Source organism: Tenrec ecaudatus, unplaced genomic scaffold (assembly GCF_050624435.1).
Source record: "Tenrec ecaudatus isolate mTenEca1 unplaced genomic scaffold, mTenEca1.hap1 Scaffold_159, whole genome shotgun sequence".
NCBI classification, from domain to species: Eukaryota; Metazoa; Chordata; class Mammalia; order Afrosoricida; family Tenrecidae; genus Tenrec; species Tenrec ecaudatus.
In genome coordinates, this window is record NW_027458057.1 from 250,455 (window position 1) to 265,108 (window position 14,654).

Sequence of the window (14,654 nt, forward strand, 5' to 3'; positions counted from 1 at the left end):
TGTGTGGGAGAGGACCAGCGTGAATTCCCCAGCTGCTTGCCACACCAATAAGTGGGGGGGTGGGAGCTCCCTCAGTTGGGCCTTCAGGTTTGCCCTAGGCAGAGGGGAGTGGCCTGGAGACAGCTATTGTCTTGTGATGGGAAAGAGAGTGAAAGGAGAGGAAAAAGAGAGAAAGAGGAAGACACAGACTGGGGCAATAATGCCAACCAGACTGACAACCACTCACCCACAGACAACTAAAATGCACAGAGTAAACAAAGGTGACAACAGTAAAAAAAAAAAAAAAAGAAAACAACTAAAAAGGAGAACCAAATCTGTGGAGGCTGTGGTAGGAAGTAGAGAAGAGCTAGATGGAGCGGAGAAAAGCAGAAAACCTGTAAGAAGAGCCCAATAAAAGGAAAAAGAGAGAAGAGAAAAGGAAGGAGGAGGAGAGAGTATTTTTTAAATGGTTAAAGAAATAACTGACCCTGTGTTATGCTGTGTGTAGCTCTGACTCGTCCTGTGTGCAGTACTGTCTTAGGGGTCAGGCTGCCCACTAGGAGGACAGGGTTGCCCTAGGCAGAGTGTAGGGCTCTGGAAACCAGCAGTGGTATGTGCAAGCAATGAGAGGGAGCAGAGAGAATCGTACAAGCTAAGAGAGAGGTGAAGAAAGCAAAGACAGAAAGAGGAAAGAAAGAAAAAGAGAATAAAGAGAAAGAAGGAAATAAATCCAACTGAGTTCACTAAGGTTGGCTGTGATGGTAAAGAGCAAGGAGAGAGAGAAGGAGGAAATAAAGTATAAAGTAGTAGCTGATCCCTGATTGCTTGGATGAGGGGCCAGAGGGGTTTAGACACTGCTCCAACATGGCAGGTCAGTGTGCCCTTTTAATGCCGGGACCCAGTGGTGCTGGGCAGAATTGCCCTAGTTGACGAGATCACCTTAGGGGCATGACGGAGGTTTCTTCAACGGTGCAGCGCACTGTAGGTGTTTGTCCCAGGTGCCTTGTGTGGTGTACAGCACTCCCACACAGGGCAGGCTGGAGTGCCTCCTGCTATTTGGGTTGATTTGCCCTAAGCGGAGGGAAGTGACCTGGAAGCCTTTAGTGGCATATGAGAGGAGAGAGTGGGAGAGAAGAGGAAAAAGAGGGGAAAAGGGGAAAAAAAGAGGGATAAAGAAGAAAGCGAGTAAATAAAAGCCCAACACCAACCTGAGCACGTTGAAACTGAGTGCGGTGGAAAAGTTAGAAGGGCTAGTGAATAAAGTGAGAATAAGTAGAGCAGTGGGTAAGGAGGTAATGATACTTGATCACCTGTCCTTGAGGCCAGAGGAATTCCAACTCTTCCTCAAGGTCACAGGGTCATGGACTTGTAAGGTCTCTCTCTCTGGCCTAAATTCCAACCCCAGTCCTTGGCTCCCCGCGAGAAAAATTTCATGCGGAAGCCGGGCTCGTGATCCAAGTGAATTTAATGAGAGTTAAAAGAAGCTTCAGGTTTTACAAGGCACCCATAGGATTCCTTTGACCATGGGGCCTGGCAGAGACTGCCTCAGGTCATGCAAGGATCTCTCTCCTCCCAGGAAGACGACCTGGACCACCCCTCTCCCTTCTGGTTCCTGCCTTTTCAAGGGTTCCCGGGGAGGCTGGTGAAGGACCCCAGGTCAATCCCATTGGCTGAACTGCAATCATCTGGCCCAGGTGGGCTGCTCCAGGTGCAACATCCATCGGAGCCCACGGGCAGGAAAATCCAGCTTTCCTATGCTGGCTCTCCTGGGCATGCGTTAATGGACTTTCCCATCCCTGATGTAGGGTTCCACAGATGCTGTGTGAGATTACTTCAAAAGCAAGATCGCGCCCGTGGCCAGGGGTCACTTGGGTGCTGGAGTACCTGCCTTGTGCTGCATGTAGCACTGCAGCAGGGGCTGGGAGGGGGCACTGGGGGGCTCCCTCAGCCCCGTCTAGGGCTCCAAGACCGGCAGGGCCTCCCCAGCTATGTGTAGAATCACTGAGAGGGAAGCTTGTTGTCCTATCTAGACTGCTGATGCTTCCTAGATCAGAGGATTTTCTTTTTTATCCCTCTGGCCAGCTAGAATGAAATTGTCTCCCACAGTCTCTGGGCTACAGCTCAGTGCTGTTTAAGGCTGACACTGCTACAGCGGGTCTTTGTTATGGTAAAAGCTGCCAGGCCCTGTGGCTGAGTTCTGGCATTCCTTAGCTAGGTTGCTTCTTATGCTGATTTATGTTAAGGGACTCCCCATGTGGTGCTTGGAGCTGAGCAACCAGACTTGGGTTTGAGTTTTAAACCAATCATTTATGTTTCACCCTTAAAAAAAAAATTCTACTTGTGATGTGCTCAGATTTGGTGGCTGTCAAGCTGACCCCCAGAGGGGGAGATGCAGCTTATCAGGGGGGTTGTTTACTAGTCGGCCAATTGGAACTAAATTTGCTCCCTGGACTCCCGACTTTCTGCCTTTTTCTCCCACACCATGATCTTCCTAAGGTAATAATATATTTTTTCTTCTACTCTAAATTATGGCTACCCACCACCAACCCCTGACCGTGAGCTCAAGGCATCCAACCGCATGGAGAGCTCAGTGTGGGGTTCCCCTCGTGTCTGAGATTCTGCCCCCTCTCAGGGCGTCCACCTGCAGGGATCCCTGCTCCAGGCAAGGGCATATCTGGCGCCTGCCACTTCGTCAAAATTATAGTGCTGCTTTAAAGCATTCTTGGTTTGCTTTGTGAGTGGAAATCCCACAAAAGAAGGGGTTCAGGAGAAACCCTGTTACCCTAGTTCTAATTTCAGAACTCCACCTCCCCGTTTCCTTCACCTAATTTCCTATTTTTCTGGTCTGGCAGCAGGAGCTCCAGATAGATGGGTCCTATCTGGTTGCCATTTTCTCTGAATCCCTCCATCTATTTTTTTTTACACTCTTAAAAAGTACAAAACATTTACTCTACAAGCGCAAACAGATTTTCAAAAGCAGGGAAAAACCTGAACGTTCAGTACATGGTTCAATCGTCTTTTCATCTCTGCGCCCTAACTATGCTGAGCTCCATGGAACTGCATGGAGGGGAGCTATTCTGGCATCATCGAGCCAAGTGAGTGTTTTGAATTACCTCAAGTGAATATTTGACTGGAAAGCATAGGGTGTAAAAAAACCCTGAAATCAGATGGTGCACATCTATCACAAAGAACAGGGCCTTGTACTTAAACCTTTTTTCTGAAAATAAGCAGCCATCTAAGTGAGATGTCAACTAAGTCCGCCCAGAACAAGCAGCACAGCCAGTGTGATGCCAGGGTGATAAATAATAGAATCTCAATCTGCAGGTATGAACAAGAATCAGAGCTTAAGTTCGGAACACCCAGTTTGCAAAAGGACTCAAATGCACATGCGGGGTGAATTCCCTCTGACCACAGCCCATGGACATGAACAGATACAGTTAAGTTCAAATGTAACACCTGATCATTTGATCTCTTCAGACTAATTTTAATTTGGTTCCAGTTTTTAGTATTTTTCACTTTCTGTTCGATTGAGGTTTTTCTCTCTTTTATCATTGTTAGTTTTTCTTTTCTACTTGTTTCTTGATTTTGTTTTGTATTTTTTTTTAATACATATGAAATCCAGGAGAGGCAAATCCAGAGAGACACTAACAGAATTAACAATCTCTTAGGGACAGGCAGGGAAGATTTGGGGGAGTGAGGGGGGGGCTAACAAAAATTAATATAAAAGAAGGAAATGATGTAAACCTGATTGTGGTGAGGATTACACAAATCTTAATATGACTGAAGTATTGAATGATATATGTGAATTATATGAGAATTAAAATAAAACAAAAGCTGAGGTCAGAGATAGGGCAGCAATTTAGCCCTGAATCTCTTGGTGAAGATTGAATGTCATTTTGTGCCAAGAGCCCATTTTTCCACTCATGAAGTTTGGGGAACCGGCGGCGGCGGCGGCTCGGGACGGGGGTGGGGGGGGCGCCAGGGGAGGGGGCAGACACCTGGGGCAGTGATGGCGGCGGTGGCGGCGGCGGCTCGGGGCCGGGGGGGGGGGTGGCGCCAGGGGAGGGGGCAGACACCAGGAACAGCGGTGGCAGCGGCGGCTCCCGGCGCCATCTTGGGCTGATCGATGAATTGAACAAAGAGGATCAATTTCCGATCAAGCGAGTTATCAATGGGGGCCGGGGAGTGAGAGGGACTTGTCCCCGAGTCGGCCCCGCTTTTCCCGGCACCCCCCTCCTCCCCTCCGCCGCGGCCCCCCGGCGGCGAGGCAGCCCGGCGCCCCCGGGGAGGCCGCGACCGCCCGCAGCCCCCACCCCCGAGCGAGAGGCCGAGAGAGGAGAAGCCTGACCTGCAGCTGCTGTAAATCAAAGCGCTTCCAATATTGAAACATCGATCCCACATTGGCCGCCATCTTGAGACATATTGAGACGGAGTGAGAGGCTGATAGAGAGGGGGCTGGAGTTCAGGAGCCGCCAGGAGGCAGCAGGCGGGCGGCGCCAAAACCCGGCCTGGAGCCGGCCGCCGCCGCCGCCGCCACAGAGGAGCGCGGACTCCTCCTCACGGCGCCACCGCCGCCAGGGCGAGCCGAGCCGGAGCCAGAGTCGGAGGCCGAGGGCACGGCGGCAGCTGGCCCGGCCTCGCGCGCGGCCGCCCGGCCCCCGCCCCCCGCCAGCGGCCGAACGAGCGACCCGCCCGCGACCCCCGCCCCTCCCAACCCCCAGCCCCGGCCGGCGGCCGCCCAGCTCGTCGCGGCCCCGAGGGGGCGCTGGAGGGCGGCGCGAGGGCAGCCCCGCGGCCCGCCGAGGCCCAGGCCCGGCTCACCTGGCGCGGGGGGGCGCGGAGGGAGGGGGCCCTGGCGGCGGCAGAGCGCAGCCCCCCGCCCGCCTCTACGCCCGGACGCTGGGTGCCGGCGACGCGCCGGGGGTCGTCGGTCCTCCTGCTGGGCGCCCGCCCGCCCGCGGAGCCGCCGCGACCACCTGCCTGAGCCCAGACCCCCGCACAGGGCAGGCCTCAGCGCACCCGCGCGTGTGCCCGAAGCCTTGACCGTGGGCGGCCCCGCCAGCCGGGGCCTCAAGGACCCAGCACCCCAGAGCGCCCTTGCTGGGGGAGGGCAGGGGCGTGGGGAGGCATCAGCCCCTGACCCTCTTGAACTTGCACCCGCCAGCGTCCCACGCCGGGGCCCCAGAGTCCCTGCTCAACACCACCCGGTGACCCAGGGCCCCCAGCTGTCGCCGCCGACTTTTCACGACCGGAAAAGTCTCGACGCGCAGTCCTTGCAGCCCCCGAGGCGCGTCTGGGGAACAGCCCCGGAAACTTCCAGGGCTGCGGACCCCCTGGTTGGGTATTCGTTTTGAGGCAGACATTTGGGAAACCGAATTCAAAAACAGAAAGCAAGGCGAAAACGGCGACATGGGGACCGAATCCGAATAGCACGATCCCTCTTGATTGGCTTCCTCACGGACACCTGGCAAAAGCATGTTTGGGGATGGTCCTAAGTGTTGACACGCACGTGTGGCTCAGCGCTTCCAGTGGGACACCGCGCCGCGCTGGCTCGCACTGCAAGTAAAGTGCAGTTAGATCAAACCAATCCCCATCTCCAGGACTCGGGGTACATAAACCCTGTAGGGACTCCAAACTAAAATGCATATACGTGGGAGAGCATTCCTTTTCCCACTGGGCTGGGTGTGTGCCACTGATCAGGCGAGCGGGGTCGGCCTGCGTGAATGGATGGAGGAACCAGAAATGAGACGACGCAACATTCGAGGAGCCGCGCGTCCCCACGGTCTCGCGCTGCTGACCAAGGGGGGTCTCTCGTTTTATCCAGCCGCAGGTCCTGCGACACCCCCGCTCGCAGCCCCTCGGGGGGGCCCCGCGGGCAGGAAGACGGTGGGGTGCGCGAGGGCGTCGAGGGGCGCGTCCCGAGTCCCCGCCTGCAAGGCCGCCCGTGCGCCCTGCGGGGCGCTCCCAGCCTCTGGCTGCGCTGGGCGGCCCGTAGCGCGCGACGCCCGGGCCCGCGCACCCAGCGGGCGGGTGGCCGCCTCCTCAAGTTCTTAATGCTTCCTCTTGCCCCACTAACCTGAACCCAGTTCTACCATACTAATCTGGCCAAACTAGAGAAGGTATTGTAGTACCGATAGGAATTTCAAACACGGGGAATCCAGGGTGGATGGGCCTGTGAGGACCAGTGTTATGAGTGGAGATACTGGGAGGGTGGAGGAAGGGCAGGATGGAAAGTGGGAACCGATTACAAGGATCTTCATTGACCTCAAAAGAAAGGTGGGTGAAGATATGACAAAAGAATTAGTACATTTCCAAGGATTGATGAGGGATGGGTGGCGGGCATTGAGGGGGGAAAAAATGAGGAGCTGAGGCCAGGGGCTTGGGTGAAGAGTGGAGATTTTGAGAATAATGAGGGCAATTAATGGTCAGATGTGCTTCAAACAGCTGATGTATATATGGATTGTGGTTAGTGTTGTAAGAGCCCCTAATAAAATGATCATAAAAGAAACAAAAATAATCTGGGCAGAGGGCTCATGCAAGGATGATCTCAGGCTGGATTAGACCAGTCAAAACAGCTACTGGAGTCGCCTCACCCTGTGTCAATTCCTGAGTCAGGCATGAAGCTTAGGGCCCACAGCCCCAGCAGCTGGCCAGTGAGGGACGTGGGTCTCTGAGGCCATTCCACAGGGGGAATGGTCCTCTGTGCTGCAGGGCCCACCCTCCTATGTAAGCGTGCTGTCTGGGACAGGGCTTACATGGAGTCCACACCATGGGAGCTCTACTACTCATGGGGGATTGGCAGGAAGCCTCTGCTCATGCGCACACACCACCAACTAGCTGGAGGATCTCCGTGAACAAAGCCTGAGGCAGACAACAAGCCCACTAACTGATGCTGTAAGAGATACAGCGAGAGTGAGTCAGCATTGTGCACAGAATTGAGCGATACTGGTTCTTTGGGAAATTCATAATCCAACACTGACACTGCTGAGATAAAGGATGACAGTGAGGAAGATTCTACACCTGAGCTCTGTGATGGGCCAACGTGGTGCTCTACTCTCTTCAGGAATGGATGAGCCAGCTCCACCAAGATTCCCCTTTACTGGAGCACCTGCTATGTATGTAGACGTTGAACACAAGAACGCTTTGGCGTTCCTACAATGATTTCTGACCGATGAGGTCATCGAAAAATTGATTATGATAGCCCGGAGGTTTACTTTCAGGTTTTAACCCCTCTTCAGTTAATTTCTGTGCATGGGGGAAGGTTTGGGGCTTGCTTCATTTTCCTACATACGGTATCTCAGTTTGTCCAACACCATTTGTTGAGCAAGCAGAATTTGTCCCTTTGGATATTTCTGTGTCCTTTTTCGAAGGCTAGTTTCCTGTTGACTGGTGAATATATGTGTAGCTTTTCTGTTCGAATCCATTGATCTATATACCTCTCAGTGTACCAATACACTGCTCTCCCTTAGGGAAAAACAACAACAAAAGTTGTATGAGCCCCTATATAATGATTTTTTTTAATGGACGATGAACTATTTTCCAGGCCAGCACTATCCTATGTTTGAGCACGTTGCTGCAGCCACTGTGTCAATCCATCATGCCTTATAGCCTGCGGTACTCATGTTCAGGTATAGTGTTCTGCCATTCACAAGGTTCACACTGGCCAGTTCTTTCAGAAGTGGAAGACCAGGTCCTCCTCCCTCGTCTCTCTGTCTGGAAACTGCTGAAGTCTACCTGCAGTGAGTGACCCAGCAGGCATTTGAACTACTGGCTGCAAAATTTCCACCATTACAGCCAAATGCAGGCCACCACAGTACAACAGACAGTAACAGCATCTTAACACCACACAAAGGCTCCTCCCTGGGGAGACCACGTGTTCAGGCAATTGCTGCTGTTACACATGTAAGTGGGGGCTACATGAAGTCGCACCATCTCCTGTGGCCCTTCCAGGAACAGGCCATTCTGCTGTTGTTTCTACTGGACTTAGGCTCAGCTGCCAACCTGCCCTCTGCACGCATTCTTCTCCTTACCCTTCCATGTCACCTTCTCTTTGCCCAAGTCAATACTGCTGGTCAGTCACCTACTGGTGGATGCTTGCTTCTGAAGTTTCTGAACCACATTTCCCCATGGTTATGAGACATTGCTGCTGCCACTGCGAGCATTTAACAGGTTACTTTACACCTTCAATGAGAAATCTAGGGGAATAGAAAGAAAGCTTCTTCTTTCTCCCAAGGAGTGGGTGGTGGTTTTGAACCGTTTCCCTTGAGGTTAGCAGCCCAATGTGTAACCCACTACACCAGTAGAGCCTTGGTGGCACTGTCCAGCAATTATTAGACTGCTAAATATGAGGTCAGGGTTTCAAACCTACCAACTTCTCCTTGGGAGAACGATAAAGCTGTTCCCATAAAAGACTGACAGCTCCAGAAGCCCTCTATAGGGTGGCTATGAGTTGGAATTTTGCGGTCATTTAGGGCTTTTTGGTGGCATGTGATTTTTTAGGGCTTTTAGGTTGTTTGTGGACGTTCAAGGTGTGTTTGGGGCATTCGGGTGGTTTGGGGTTTTTAGGGTGTTTTATAAGATTTTAGGGAGTGTTTAAGGGATTTAGGGGTGGTTTTTTAGAGTGTATAGGTATTTTTCAGCACAATAGGGTGTTTTTAGTGATGTTGCAGAGTTCCTTAGGGATTTTAGGGTATTTTTAATATTATATGTGTTTTTTTCCCCCAGCATTTTAGGTTTTCTTAGGGCTTTCATGGTGTTTTCAGGGCATATATGGGGTTTAGGAATGTTTAGGGTTTGGGAATCTTCTAAGGATGATTTTTGGAAGTTTCACATGTTTGGGTGGGCATTTGGTGTTTTTTTGTGGCTTTAGAGTGTTTATGGGATCCTGTCAATTTGCAGCTTTAATTCCGCAAAGAAAAGTCAGACAGCAAGCCAGAAAGGAGCAGCAAATGAAGGGGAAGCCCAGGCCACATGTTACAGCTGCCAAGTCCGGAGAACCTAGGTGTGGTCGTTGGCTACCTGGGACCGGGAGTGGGGCTGTGCTCCTGCCCAAGGGTGCTAGGGAGTAAACCAATCTCAGCTGGACGTTTGGCTTTTCTACTAATTAGCCGACTCCATGAACTTTCCCAAGGGCAGCTGGCGAATTGCCAGGGGAACCCAGCTAGACCCCCCACACAAAAGCACAGGGATGGTTACAGGAACAGGAGGTTTCACACAGTGGATGTGCAGGGCTTGGGGTCGGGATTGGGGGCCAAGGTGAGGAAGGGGCAGCAATAAGGCCTGGTCCCAAATAATCAGACACTGAGCAATAAAAGTACAAGGACTGCCAAGAGAACACGGGGACGAAGGATGGCTGGACTTCATTTGATATCTTTGGACGTGCTGTCAGGAGAGACCAGTCCCTGAAGGGACATCAAGTCCATGAAGGACATGATGCTTGGCAAAAAGTGGAGGACGGGCAATAAAACAGCTCGAACCAGTGGCTACATCAGTGGGCATAGTAACAATGGTGAGGATGGTTCGAGACCTGGCAGTGTTTTATTTTACTGCTTGTGTTTTTCTAGAACTGTCTTTCCTGGATGCACGAGGAAGGATAACTGTGCTTGTGGGAAGCAAATGCACAGTGGGCAGCGCTTTGGCCAACATAGGTACACCACCGGCACACAGTGCCCCCTTACTTGGCATCCAAAGTGACAGGGTTTGTCTTTCCCCAGAGCTCTCCAGCCCTGGGGGAAGCGGCCCTGCCTTCGGCGCACCGCCAGGGGGCAGCACTGCTGCTCTCTCACTGGCTACATCTGTGAGGACCCAGAGAGCAGCTCCTTTCTGCTGCTCTCCTCTCAGACTTCTGCCAGAAGCCTTGGCTCGTCCTGGATCCTCCCTTGATTCCCACTCTGCACCTTTGGGGACGCCCAGCCCATTAACTCTCTCCCATCCTTCCTTGCTGCCTCTTGTCCAGATGCCTGAGCTGGGCTTCAAGTAGTTGTAATGTTATGCTTAGGTGAGATGTGTTCAGCTTGTTTACTGTCTGTATACAAGAAAAGAGTGCAGCCCAAGACATCCACCCTTTTGTTCCTCTATGGAAAGCCTGTTACGTGTCATAGTCTTCTCTCTGTGCAGTGCTTTCCTCTGCTGCTGATGCTTTTACATGAAATAGGACTCGGTGTGTCACCGCTACAGGAAATTATCTCTGAAAAAATAATATGCCCAGAACTCAGAAACAGTGTCAGCTTGCATCTGGCATCATGGAAGCATCATGGGTGTGTTTCCATTCATTCGCTCCTGAGTGTCACATGTTAAACTCAGTGCATAGCATAAACAGCAGCAGGCACAAACTGAGACAAAGCACACCCTTTGCTGTGAAGCACATTCCGACTCCTGGCTGCCCCTGTGCCACAGAGTAGAACTGCCCCGCAGGGGCTCCCTAGCTGTCATCTTTACAGAGGCACATGGCCACACCTCCCTTTTGGGAAGCCACTGGGTAGGTTTGAACTTCAGGGTTGTAGTAGTTGATGTTGTAGAGCCCTGGAGTCAGTTCGGATTCATAGGGGCCTGTGCACTAGAGAGAGAAACAAAGCCCAGTCCTGCGCCATCCTCGCACTTGTTACTGTATTTGAGCCGATTCTCGCAGCCACGGTGTCAATCCACCTAAGTAAGGGTCTTCCTCTTGTTTGCTAACCCTCTGCCAAAAATGACGCCCTTCTTGCAGGACTGGTTCCACCATAGTAATATGTCCAAAGTACCTGAGACAACGTCTCCGCATCCTCTTTCAGATCTCCTGCCTTTAGTTTGTCAGCTCACTTCGATGGAGTCGATGCTGAGCCATAGCGACTCTATGAGATCAGAGCAGAACTATCTCTGTGGGTTTCCCAAAGGCTAACTCTATGGGAGTAGAACGCCTCATCCTTTTCTTCTGAGGACTGACTGGTGGTTCCCCACTGCTGACATTACAGTTGACACCCAAGGCATAAGGTACTATGCCACCAGAAGTCCCTTGCCCCTGTGCAATAACCAACACCACCTACACACAAAACCCACCCCTTCTCTGTCAGTTGGATGTATGGTGATGGCTTGAGTTGCTATGAAATTGGAAGCTACTAGGGGGAACCCGACAAAAACTACAATTTTTTCAAAACTATGCATTTAAATTTTTTATCCCCTTCATAGTACTCTCCATTACACTTCACACATTTGTCTAATCTGTGATTACATTCTTGGAAACATTTTTCAAACTCAGCAGTTTGGGTGACACCCTTGTTTTTTTCCCCCCCTCTTCTGTGTTGTCAAACCACTGTCCTTCATTCATGGAAACAGAAAGAAGTCACATGGAGTGAGTTCAGGTGATTAGGATATGAGGGACAAGAGAGGCATGCTTTTTTGGGGGATGTTTTCATACTGTTATTTCTTTTCTCTTTTTTTATAATCAATTTTTGGGGCCTCATACAACTCTTATCACAATTGATACATACATCATATTTGTACATTCATTGCCCTCATCATTCTGAAAACATTTGCTCTCCACTTAATCCGCTGGCATCAGCTGATAATTATTCCCCATCCCTCATGAACCCTGAATAAATTCTAAATTATTATTTTGTCATATCTTACACTATACAATATCTCCCTTCAGCCACTTTTCTGTTGTCTGTCCCCCAGGGAGATGGTTATATGTAGATGCTTGTAATCGGTTTCCCCTTTCCATTCCTCCCTCCCTCTACCCTCCTCGTATCGCCACTCTCACCACTGGTCCTGAAGGGATCATCGGCCCTGGATTCCCTGTGTTTCCAGTTCCTATCTGTACCAGTGTACATCCTCAGGTCTAGCTAGATTTGTAAGGTAGAATGGGGATCATTTTAGTTGTGGGGGAAGAAGCATTTAGGAGCTAGAGGAAAGTTGTATGTTTCATTGTTGCTACAGTGCACCCTGACTGGCTCCTCTCCTCCCTGCTACCCTTCTGTAAGGGGATGTCCAATTATCTACAAATGAGCTTTGGGTTTTCACTCCACACTCCCCCGTATTCACAAAGATATGATTTTTTTGTTCCGATGATGTCTGATACCTGATTCTTCCGACACCTCGTGATCACACATGCTGGTGTGCTTCTTTCATGTGGGCTTTGTTGCTTCTCAGCTACATGACCACTTGTTTAACTTCAAGCTTTTAAGACCCCAGAATGTATAACTTTTGATAGCCGACCACCATCAACTTCAGTCACCACATTTGCTTATGCACCCATTTGCCTCCAGCAATTGTGTTGGGGAGGTGAGCATCACGGAATGCCACTTTAATACAACAAAGTATTTTTGCATTGAGGGAGTACTTGAATGGAGGCCCAATGTACATCTGTTACCTTAATACTAAACCTATAAATATATGCATATAGATCTATTTCCCCATCGTTATACATAAATATATTTACATATGCACATGCCTCATTGGCCATAACCCAATAGAGAGACTAGAGTCTACCCCTTCACTCTTAATCCTCTCAAGTCCCAAATTGACACCAGATTGTATAACTACAACAGACTACCCCTTGTCCATTTGACATTTTCACAAAATTCTTTAGCCGTATATAATTTCAAAACAATAATAGAATCATATCAGTATCTAACAGTATAATATGAAAATGCATACATTTCACTCCGTGCCACCCTCCTTTAAACATAATATTCTGTAAGTGATGAAACAAAAATATCCTATGCTTAACAATTGCAGGTAAGGTACACCCACATATTAATCCTATAATTCTATGAATATATTCCAGTATCTATGAAATCTTGTAAGCTAGCCACTTCACGCCTTTATCTGGCCCATTTTGGCTATCCAGTTTCTCTACTGCCTACTTCCATCAACCCAGTGCTCTGAGGAGACAATCATATTCTTCAATATAAAGAGTCTTCATGCCAGTTGGAACCTTGTGAAGTCCACATCCACAAGAAAGTCAAAGCAGGACAGTTCGTCTATACAGTCTGCAGCAGTATATACCAGTGCACAGGCTCAACATTCTTCTCTTCATCTGGTCGGGTTCGGGTCAAGTCAATGTGGGCTCCCTCTCTTGGCCTCACCTCAGTGTCCATTGGTCGCATTGCCTTTAGGCCTTGGCCCCATCACCAATTCTCCACAACTCTAGTCCCCTCAGAGTAGGTCATGGACTTCAAACGAGTCAACCTGCTCTCATCTTCTTCTCTACTGCCTGTAAACCAGGTCCACGAGTGTCAGTGGTCAGAATGGACCCGCTGCTCTATTGCTGCTATTCTGCCACTTTCACTCAACAAGCAGATCCAGGTGGTCACCTAGCAATCATTTCAGGCTTCTACAGGCTCCCTTGAATGTTCAGTACTAGAAAGGAGTTTCTTCAGGCTTTGAGATTTTTTCCAGTTTCTGACAAAAACCACTAGTCAAAATTCAAATATTACAAAAGTTCCCTATTAATGCACATGAAGCTCTTCCTCACAGTGGGAGCAGTGCACAGAAACGGACCTTGATGCTGGGCTGCTGTGTGCGTGCTTTGGTCAGTTGGGAGCTGCTGATTCACAGATTCACTTCACGTGGATGAAGATGCTTGTTTGCTTCCCCGTGAGTTTATCGCGCTTCAACAGAGAAGAACCCTGTTCTTGGGTTTTGCCTCTGCCTTGCTCCTAGAAACCGCTGGAATAGAAAGATTACAAATGATTTTTTTGTTGTTGTTTTAAAAAACAGAAAAGAAATGCCGTGTACCTGTTAGGTAAGTAGAGGCAGAACTGAGGGTGGTCGCTGTGCATGCCAAACCTCCTCCCCATCACAGACAGTTGAAAGCTGCTTCAGGCTGGAAAGATGCACACATTTAGGTCCTTGTGACAGGAAGCAGGTCAACCTGGGCGGGCCCCCATCTAGACCAGGTGGGCTTAATTCAGTCAATGGGGTCAAACAGTACCGTCAGCCATGCCTACCAACAGGGTATGGGTGGGGGCCTCAAACCAGCTGTCATGCAACCCAGCGCGCGTGGGCTGTCCAGTCCGCCCCCACCCCCCACGAGCATATTTGCCTCTTCTATCCTTTATAAAGTCACTTGGATCACAAACTAGGTTTCTGCGTCAATTGGTTCTTGTGTGAAGCCAAGGACAGAGGTACATTTCTCCCAGAGAGAGCCCTCACATAACCAAATCAGATTATAGCCTTCAGTGTTAGGGTTCCAACGAATTTTGGGGGAATATCTCAAGTGGTAGTGGTAAGGACACAACTCAATCCATATTATCTCTTTATTTTGCTCAGCCAGATGCTTGCCCTTTGAGCCTGAATTGTTGCAAGGCTTATTACCCCATCAAGTGTTCCCAGAGCAAGCCCTAAATGGGCAGTAGTCACACACAAGGAAGATTTGCAGGGGACACTGTTAAGAATGATTAATGCTTAAGTGTTCCTTGTCTCCCCAAATGTACCATCTGGCAGAAAATTTGTTAGATCTCTCTCCTGGGAGAGATATACCTCAGCTCTTGAATAACTCTCCTGGTCATAGAAGTCAAATTCCAAGCTTTTCATCCAACATTCATAAAGCTAAATAAATGTTACATAAACCTAAGTTCTCTACCTTGGATAAGACAAAGTAAAACCATGACTTGAGAAGGTTTTCATTGAGGACAGAGACAACTTCAGATATTCTAAGCCTATGAAATTGGTCATGATTCAGGCAACTTGCCAAG

The 14,654-nt window shown here is 49.9% G+C and overlaps 2 long non-coding RNA genes across 4 annotated transcripts in view; both read right to left on the bottom strand.

Annotated features, from left to right (window-relative positions):
* The window catches only part of LOC142436133 (uncharacterized), a 46,394-nt gene extending 41,903 nt beyond the window's left edge, over window positions 1-4,491 (bottom strand). The window contains exon 1 of one of the 2 annotated variants that reach the window (XR_012781799.1): window positions 4,328-4,491. This is a non-coding gene — a long non-coding RNA (uncharacterized LOC142436133). The remainder of the gene's footprint in view (window positions 1-4,327) is intronic. The other variant, XR_012781798.1, reaches the window with a different exon arrangement.
* A 7,743-nt stretch (window positions 4,492-12,234) lies between these two features.
* Window positions 12,235-14,654, bottom strand: part of LOC142436129 (uncharacterized) — a 135,797-nt gene continuing 133,377 nt past the window's right edge. The window contains exon 3 of one of the 2 annotated variants that reach the window (XR_012781793.1): window positions 12,235-13,626. This is a non-coding gene — a long non-coding RNA (uncharacterized LOC142436129). The remainder of the gene's footprint in view (window positions 13,627-14,654) is intronic. The other variant, XR_012781792.1, reaches the window with a different exon arrangement.